The sequence below is a fragment of the Rhinolophus ferrumequinum genome, chromosome 4 (genome assembly GCF_004115265.2).
Source record: "Rhinolophus ferrumequinum isolate MPI-CBG mRhiFer1 chromosome 4, mRhiFer1_v1.p, whole genome shotgun sequence".
In the NCBI taxonomy this organism is placed as follows: domain Eukaryota; kingdom Metazoa; phylum Chordata; class Mammalia; order Chiroptera; family Rhinolophidae; genus Rhinolophus; species Rhinolophus ferrumequinum.
In genome coordinates this window covers 89,400,605-89,408,891 of record NC_046287.1, presented here as the reverse complement: position 1 = coordinate 89,408,891, position 8,287 = coordinate 89,400,605, and positions in this window count along the sequence as shown.

Here is an 8,287-nt window from a genome sequence, read left to right as displayed (position 1 = left end):
TCATATATTATTACAATAATAAACCACTTTTATATTCGATATGGAAAGATAAAGTACTGAGTGAAAAGAAGCTAGACACCAAAAGTACATACTGTATGATTCCGTTTATATGAAGTTCAAGAACAGGAAACAAAAATCTGTGGGGAAAGAGGTCAGAAAAGGGGTTATCTCTGGGGATGAGGGTGGGTATTGACTGGGAGGGGACATAAAGGGACCTTCTGGAATGCTTTAAATTTGTCCTAATGGTTACATAGTATACACGTAGATAAAATTCAAATGATTTGTGTATTTCTGTGTATTTATTAACAAATTTTAAAGCAGAGGCTTTTGAGACTCAGGACTTCAGGTAAGACTGAATGGTGAGGAAATAAGGAAGATTTCAATTAGAGGAGGCAGATCAGAGCCCTCAGGCCTTAGTACTCAACACTAGACAGCTCGGATTCACAGGCTTTCACTGATGTATCTTGGCAAGTGAGAAACGATTGTTGCCATGTTCCTAGGTGCCTAGGAACACTTCCTAGGTGCCAGATTCTAGACAAAGCATTTTATAAATATGACCTCATTTAATACTTAACTTTATAGGGTAGTGTTGTTATTAGCTCCGTTTTACAGAATAATACCATGTTTGTTCAAGATCATGCTGCAGTGAGTAACAAAGTCAGGATGTTAAAGTAGGTCTGTCCAGGATGGAAGGACAGAATGGTAGCAAGAAGGGGAAAATGTGGGTTTTCCAGGTTTCTCTGCTCTGGGCCTTTACATTTCTCACTGAAGAGATTAATGAAATCTTCAGAAACAGAAACTGCTTTCCTTCCTTAGGCAACCAAACAATCAACACAGTGAAATGAGGGACGCTCTAAGGGACAAATCAGATTCAGACAGAGAGTGGCTTCTGCTTTTGTCAGCCAGCATTCTTTCTCTCTTTCTTCTGGAACAAGTTTGGACAGTGACCCAGCAAGGGTCCATCAAAGTGTCTTCCCTGGACACATGAAGCTCCAGCTCTGACACTCGGATGTGGAAGGGGCCAGAGACAAGTCAGAGCACAAGAGCCAGAGCACCTATGGCCAAGGTTGTGGGGCCACCGTTTTGCTGCCTTTCCCACACTCAGTGCACCACTTTTCTTTTCCTTTCATGAACTGCCCCAGTATCTCCTCAGTAAATCCTATGCAATTAAGAATTATGGCTCTTGGCCATAGTAAAATGAGCCCAATTTGAACCAGCTTACATGAAAAGAGGAATTCCTTGTCAAGAGCTAGGGTGTCTCATAAACATCAAAAATAAGATGCAGCCCTTGGAATGGAAGCACAGCCTGGAGCCTTGGAGGGAACCTAGAGGCCCTCTCTCCATCACTCCCTCTGTCTTTCCCTATCCATCTGCTCAGTGCTGCCCTGTTACTGCAGATCAGCCTCTGCTCCTCTATCCACATGGGGGGACATAGCCAATCCGCTCCCAGGATTTACATGTTCCAGCTCATGCGCCCAACAAGCCCATCTCTAGCTCTTCCTCCCAAAGCAAAAATCTCAAGGAAAGGAATGATTAGACCAAATGCCCCAGACCAAACAAATGTGTCCGGGGGTCAGGATCATGTAGAAACATGACAACGCCTACCACAATCGTGTGGCTGGATGGGGGAAGAAGAAACTAGTAGAAACAGGATGTTGGACAACAATTTGATGGGCACACACCACATGGCCTAACTTAACCAATTCTTTGACTCAGGGGAAAAACCTCAGCCATGGAGTTAAAGGGCCTACCTACCTCCACCATTTACCAGCTGTGTGATGCTGGGAAAGTCTCTGTTTCCTCGTCTGCAAAGTGAGGATACTAACACCTACCTCATGATGCCATGGAGAGGATTAAGCAAGAAAGGATATTTAAAGCACCTAGTACACTGCCTGACACTCCCTGCAGTAAGTGCAGAATAGTTCTAATCTTATTTTGGACATTAAAACAATCACAGGGAGATGAAAAGTGCCTTGCGTATCATGAATAGTTTTGCTGAAGTGAAGGATTCCCTAGGCTATGTATCCTGCTAACTTATAGCATCTCACTGGGGCATCTCATGCTTTCAAAATTTTGTTTCCAAAAATATACATGGAAGTTACCTTAGAGCTTGTGGCAAAAACAAAAAAACAAAAAAGGTGAGAAGCCAAGAGCGTGATGCGCTGCCGGTACCCAAGCTAATCCCTTCCTGTGAAGCTGGTAACAGTGAACTTTGTCCTGAGGATATCTCGGATTTGTTGAATGATAGGCAGTAAGAGTTGACAGTTACCAGTGATAAGCTATAAATTAGAAAGTCCTGAAGAGGCCAAAAAGCTTATCAGACTAGGGGAAACTTTCTAGTTATCAGAGAAAGTGTGGTGGGGGGGGGGGGGCGAGGGATAGGGGGGAGTTTCTCTTTCTTTTTCTCTTTTCTTAGAGCAAAGAGAATAATTTTTTTATTTTAGAAAATCCTGGACTATCACAAACATACCTCCTTCTAGGTCTGATTTAATACTTTGAACAAGTTGGATTCGTGTTATCAAAATCAAGATGGTATTTTCAGAAAACAAAGACAACAGATAGTGACTTTGAACACAGCACGCCAGGGCTTTGAGAAAGTGTCTTGTCAAGAGAAAAGGTCAGTCTCTTGAAGTTTATCCATTTGACATCTGAGGCTTTGGATTCCCAGCACAGTCAACCACCAACTCCCCACTCACACCATCCGGCTCTGTGCTAACTCCAGTTCTGAGGTTGCATGAAGAAGGCTAGAGAAAGTGCTCCATCTACAGTGCTTGCTGGAAATTAATGCATGCGTGTCTATAATTTTCAGACTTAGAGTAGCATTTTATTTATAAAAATTTATACACAGCCCTCATTATAATTAACATTTCGTACTGAATAATTGTTCCTCGGGTAAACAGAATTTATCTTCGACCTAAAATTTTAGCCCACATTTTATGATGTGTAAGGACTCAAGTCTTCTTTAAATTAAACCATTTCAAATTGAAAAAGCAAGGTATCATGAAAAACCTCTTTAGTATCATGAAACACATAGGGTGTTTTCATGAGAATCATAGAAACCCACCCGGCACAGGCAACTCCTTTATAACAATCCCTAACATGATCATCTAGGCTCACTTAATACTTTGAGATTAATGCCAGAGGGTTGAATCCCCCAAAGTGGGAACTCAGGCTCTGGACCAAGCAGGTTGTTGGCGTCACATAGGAAAGAATTCAAATGTGAGTCCACATAGAGTTTAAAGTGAAGGTAAGTTTATTTAGCAGAGAATAAGTAAGAAAACGCAGGCCATCCCATAGACAGGTAGCGGTCTCTAATCTCTAGTAAAAGAGACACCCCTTCCATCTGCTGGGCTAGTGTTTATATGTGTTTTCTTGTTACTATGGAAATTTTCTTGGTACAAGAAAAAGGAGGAAAGAAAAACAATGGCAAGTTTATCTTTAAGTTCTGTAAGAGGCAAGAAGACTAGGGGCAGGTGTATCTTTAACTTTTGTTAAGGCACAACCTGTGGCTTGTGTGTAGTAGGCTTAACTGTTACCTGTAGGCAGAAAGAAGAGGGCCGTGGGGAGACGGGAGGGAAAGGAAAGAGGAGGTGAGGGAGGACAAAGGAGGTGGGACATGAGATCACCCTTAAGAAAAAGTGCTGCTACCAGACCGGCCAGGACTAGATTTCAGTGGCTGAGAGCAGAGCCAGGACGCCATCTTGCTCCTGTAGGTGAACTTTAGCTAATTGTAATGGATTATATTATAATATAATTAGCATTGCGGTTAGGGAAAATCTCCACCCCCACTGTGGTTGTCATATCTTTGAAAGGGTATTTTGCCAGAAGAGACAGGCTTGTTCTGTTTTGATTCAGAAGCTTATAAGTACCAATGAATATAAATATAAACAAGGCGAACAATGGCAAAAACACCCCATAAATTGGTGGGTCGTTCCTCTTAATATAGGGAAAAGGGCATGAGGACAATTTTTACAAAAGAAGAAAGGAGGTTAGATTCCAAGCCTGCTGCCTATGTGCTGCCGGACACAGAAGTCAGGCAGACATGAATCAATCACACGGCAAACCATCCTCAGGCTACTAAGCAAACAGATTCCATTATGGCCATCCTTGTAGTTCTGTTGCCAGAAAACAGGTTCTTGGTATTCCTTGCAGGAAAGAGTTCGAGGATGCACCACAGAAGCTAAGTCAGCGGTAAAAGGACAGAACACATTTAAGAAGGTGAGAGCGGGCAGGCCCAGAGAACAGCAGCTGCCCCAAAGAACAAGGAGACTTGGGAATTTACTTTACTAAAAATGTAGGTGCTAAACACTCAAGACTTAGGGGTGGCGTTATAGGCCTTCTGAGGTAGGTCCTCAATGACCACTCCTTCCCCTCAGGAAGAGGGATTTTTGTCCCTATTAGAAAATAAGGAAGAGACCTTTAAGTGATAATGAGCTAGCTGGTTTGATGTGTGGGAAATACACCTCTGGTGCTGTCTTTCAGGGTGAGTGAGATTTAAATGTGAGGAAAAGCAGCTAATTATTGGGTGCTAATTATAGCACTGTCTTGTCTAGAAATGGAAAAGGCAGATAGTGAACTCTGGTGACCTAAGGTGACAGCTTATAAGGAATATTAAAGCAAAGTTTAAGCACAAATCATATTCCCCATAACTTATTTCCCACCCAAACTTGTGTTCTTTGCTAATTAAAGATACAGCAGCAGGGAACTACTTGAGTTACTTTTAGCCAGAGACAGAAGAGATGTCTTATCCTTGCAAATATAGGGGTGAGATGTTCATTTGATCTTGCCACCTCTAAGGAGTTCCTGCTTCATTCTTCTCACGAGGTCTGGTGTTATTCCTACTCCTATGCAGTGTGAACAGCTTTTTTTGGAGTGTGATTATAGAGGCACCATCCCTTTCCATATCACTTCAGCTTTGGTGTAATTTACCAAGGAGCATATTTTTCTTTGCATAAGTTGTTCTCACCACCTCCTAACTTGGGGCATAAATTTTATCACCGGAGCAATTTCCCCCAAATACATTTCAGTTTGCAGCTCAAGGGGTATGCTTATCATTGCTCCCCCTTTGCAGCTTCGGAGGTACTTATAGTCACCTCCCTGCTCCTGCCAATGATGGAGTGCTGTAGCTGTCAGGTCATCGATCTTTCTAGTACAGGAGATTGAAGCCTGAGCATCAGCAGAAGAGAGTGAAGAAGGAAAACTAAAGAACAAAGAGGATGGGGCGGGGGACCAGAAGGGAAGAGGGGAAGAGGAAGAACTGAAACAGCACAAATGTGGTGAGGAACAATGGGGTACCACGGGAACTGCCCTGCTCAACTTCTCCTAATACCAGAAGGAGGACTTTTCTGAATTGAGTTCAGGACTCTTCCAGCATTTTTTTATTATTATTATTATTACTATGAAATCAGAAAATATGCTAAAGCCTAACATCATGTCCACTTTCAAACTAGCAAAGTATAGAGCAGGTATGTAGTATAGTATGAAAAACATGGAATTTGAAGGCCGAAGGCTGGAGTTCAGGTAATAGCACTCTGACACCTTGGTTAAGTCACTTAGCCTTTGCATTTCAGTGACCTCGTGTGTTAAATGCGGACAACTCCTGCCACCCAGGATTGTTGTGAGCGCCAAATGACTACGCATGAGAAAGTATTCTGGAAACTAACACCCTGAGCAAAAGTAAGTTTTTATTTCAACCATAGGTGAAGGAATGGTTAATATGCCTGAACTTCAGGGATGCCAAGAGCTAAAGAAGAAATATACACACAAGCAAAATCAAGGTGCCCTTGCCCTTGATTTCTATTGTTAAATTACATTTATCTACTCATGTATCTGTGCATATTTCTACGCACACTTCTAGACCTCAAATAACAAAATGAGGAGGCTTAAAAGAAGCACAAGTATTTTTTCAAATATTTGATAAGCAGCCGTCTGAAAGAGGATTAGATACACTGTGAGTGATTCGAAGATAGAACCTCAGACGAGCAGGTGAAAGCTACAAGGAAACAGATTTAGGATCAATATAATAGAGAGCTTTCAAATATTTAGAACTGTTTGAAAATGGGATGGCTCCCAGTAAGGGACTGAGTTCCCTGATATCGACAATATTTAAGTTAAAGGAATTATCACCTGTCCGATGGTTAGATGTTGGGTCAAAACACAAGTTCCATGAGGGCTTGGTTCACTGATGTACCCATGTGCCCAGAACATTGCCTGGCACACAGAAGACATCCAGTCATGTTGAATAAAGGAAAGAGCATACCCTGCAATCACTTCGAATCTAATACTACAATTTTGTGAGAGATAGTCAACAATAATTCTCAGTTCTGCTGAGTACCGTATGTGTCAGTTCAACAGTTCAGTTGGGAGTTTCAAAGTCCATAATCATTTAACAATTTTCTTCAGGTCAAATTCACAAACACACAAGGGCAATTCTACATCCTCAGACAAAAATGTACCACAGAGCTCTACTCACTGTTACACTAGGAGTATAGGATTAATTGCAGATAAAATATCCAAAGCTACACAAATCAATCGAAAAAAAAAGAAAAATCACATAGCAGTTGAGGAGAGGGATGTGGGTACCATTCAGGTAGAATTTCAAGGGATCTCAGACAGGTATGTTCTCCTACTTATCTCTGTATCTTTAATACTTGGCACAGTTCTTGGTACAAAGTAGGTACTCAAACACCATTTGCTGAATTCAACTGAGCTGAAATTTACATCTAGCCATCTTTAAACTACTTGCCATCTCTTTTTTCATTAGGTTCACCATTCAGTTCTATGTTTATTTGTATGCTTATTTTGATTTATTTGTTTGATGCTTATCTCTCTAGCTACATTATAAACACCGTGAGTGGTCATGTCTCTCATTGATCACTCTATACCTAGGTACCCCTGCTACACTGTGTGGTACAGAGGAGGTGCTCAATGAACACCTGTCCAATGAACTGAATGAATACTAGAAGTAAATTCCTAGAAAAATAATTGTGTAAATGAAAGAATTGAGAATCATAGAATCTTGCAGTTAGAAGAGACCTTAGCAATCCTTTTAGTTACTTATTATCAAGTCTGCCCATGTAGGTTGAACAATTTAAGAATTGATGCAATTTAATCTACATAAAGTAACAGTGGATGCAATAGTAATGCCAAGGATATTTCTTCTAAACTGATGTTTGGAAGTGATCATGAGAATCCAGCAAAGACTCAGCTTCAAGTTCGAGGGGAACATTTTACTAGGTTACACTTCCATCTTCAAACAGATTTCAGTCAATCCAGGGGCTGCAGATGACCTACATTTGTCCTCTTCTCTGCATTTCTCTTTTCATGGTTAACCTCAAATATGCAAAACGTTCTTAAATATCAATAAGAATAAGCAGCCAATAGAAAAACAGTCAGAGAACATCAAATGGAAGTCACACACACATGCTCTGCCATAAATGACTAGTAGACAAATGAAAACCTAATCAACATTAAGCAGGAAGGACATGTTTTTTGCTTCTTGGAATGAGCAATGCGCTATTCTCAAAGGTATGGAAAGGTATTTTTTTTCAAATATTGTGACTGGGAGCAATATAGGGAAGGGGCATGAGGGCAATTTTTGCAGAAGGAACGAAGAGGTTGGATTCCATGCCTGCTGCCTACCTGCTCCAAGACACAGAGCTCTGGGAGACTGTTAATCAATTACTCAGGGCATCTCTCCCAAGACAAGAGGTTCCTTTGTGACCATCTCTGTAGTTACTCCCACAGAGAGAAAACACAGGTTGTGCTTTACAGGATTAAAAACCAACCTGCCCCTATTCTTCTCGCATCTTACTGAACTTGAAGATAAACTTACCATTGTTCATCTATCCTCCTTCCTCCCCTTGCCAATAATTTTTCCATGGAAACAAACAAACTAAAACACATATAAACCCTGGGGGTGGATGATGGAGGGAGTCTCTCTTCCACTAGAGACTAGAGACCGCTGCTCTATCTATGGGGTGGGGCGGGGGCTTTGTTTTCTAACTTCCTCTCTGCTAAATAAACTTACTTTTACTTTAAACTCTATACCAGTGCATGTTTGAATTCTTTACTACGCGAAGCCAAGGACCTTCCTGTCCTGTAACATCTCTAGTAACCACGAAGGGATTAAAGGACATAACCTCAGTCCTCCTGCGGGCCACGGCTCCCCCCTCCGGGGGTGGCTGGGACCATTACCGAGCCTCGCAAGTTCAAGTGGCCCCCCGGCAGCGGCTGTCCCCCTTCTAGGGATTAGGTTGAGGCAAGACCTTGGACCAAGCAGGAGCTT